Source organism: Octopus sinensis, linkage group LG1, assembly GCF_006345805.1.
Source record: "Octopus sinensis linkage group LG1, ASM634580v1, whole genome shotgun sequence".
Taxonomy (NCBI): Eukaryota; Metazoa; Mollusca; class Cephalopoda; order Octopoda; family Octopodidae; genus Octopus; species Octopus sinensis.
Window position 1 is genome coordinate 11,395,514 of NC_042997.1, and position 1,788 is coordinate 11,397,301.

Below are 1,788 nucleotides of genomic sequence, written 5' to 3' on the forward strand. Positions count from 1 at the left end.
GAACCTTGAGGGAATTTTTTTAGGTGTGAAGCTTTCAAGATGAACGTGGGATCTGTTAAGAATTCTAGAATTCTTGTGAGGAAGGATTGAGATTAATGTAGAGTTTAAAGAATGTCTTTAGCCTTCGCATTTCCTTCCAGCTCGGTGAAATCGATACGGTCGACATTCTGTTTGGACAAGAATAGTTCGATGTTGCAGGACAGGACAGTACAGCCAGGTTGACATGTGGACATGCAGGAGAGAGACACATACACTAAGTGGGCTGTTGAAGTGAGATAGTATACAACAAATTGGTTTAGAAGAAAGGCTGGCATAGCAGCAGCAGCAGCAGCAAAGGAAGAAAGAACAGTTATTGTGGAAAAATAGTGAAATCTAGAATTTGTAAAGTTTATGAAGGTTTCCTTCATTTATTTATCTAATAAATTTAGATGCTTGTGTAAAACTGGTAAGCTACATGTCATATCCTTATATAAAAGAAAAAAGAACCAAAAAGAAAATGAAAAAGAAATACAGATAGATAACCATTAAATGTTTCTGCTTTAGCATTTGGCAGCTTCCATGAATTGGAACTTATTTACGAGTGGTGGGTCTTTGAAAATAAATTGCACTCCTAACTTTGGTAGCCTTTTTCAAGGTCATTTTTAAAATATCCTCTCTCTGAGGGTGATATTTGAAATGGAAACATGCCGGGCTAAATTCATTAGCGGCGTTTCGTCCGTCTGTATGCCCTGAGTTCAAAATCCGCCATGGTCGATTTTGCCTTTCACCCCTTTCAGCTCGATAAAATAAATACTAGTTGAGCACTGGGGTTGATCTAATCGATTTACTCCCACCCACGAACTTTCTAGCCTTGTGCCAAAATTTGAAGCCAGTATTTTAATTAGAACAAATAATGTCCGTAAGTTTCTGAATAGTCTGTCTAAAAGCAGAAAGTTATCTCATCCGACCTTATCGTGATAGAATGTATTTAAAGGAATATGGTCCGTTCAAAGCTAACAAACTTTTTGTTAACCTTGCTCAGTAACTGTATGTATCTCTGAGAGAGAGAGAGAGGAGAGAGAGAGAGAGAGAGATTATGTCAACAGAATTAAAGTTTGTTAAGCTTACTTCGGCTTACATCTCTCTCGCTCTCTGATACTTTTTCATACGTTGATAAATCTGGCTGAGATAATGAACGATTAAAGTTTAATAATTTATCTTTTGTCTTGCTTATCAATTGAGAGGGCGCAATATAAGTATAACGGCTATATTTTGATGCTGTCTCAAGTGCCTAGTTTGACATGTTACTACTTGAAGAATTAGGAGGCGCAATGGCCCAGTGGTTAGGGCAGCGGACTCGCGGTCGTAGGATCGCGGTTTCGATTCCCAGACCGAGTGTTTTTTGAGCGAAAACACCTAAAGCTCCACGAGGCTCCGGCAGGGGATGGTGGTGATCCCTGCTGTACTCTTTCACCACAACTTTCTCTCACTCTTACTTCCTGTTTCTGTTGTACCTGTATTTCAAAGGGCCGGCCTTGTCACTCTCTGCGTCACGCTGAATATCCCCGAGAACTACGTTAAGGGTGCACGTGTCTGTCGAGTGCTCAGCCACTTACACGTTAATTTCACGAGCAGGCTGTTCCGTTGATTCGGATCAACCGGAACCCTCATCGTCGTAACCGACGGAGTGCTTCCATCCACTTGAAGAATTCGTTAGAAATCTTTGTTCATGTAACATGTCTTGCACGAGGGATTCATGTTGTAAGAATGACGGACAACGTCTGTGTATAAAAGATTATCATGTGTTGA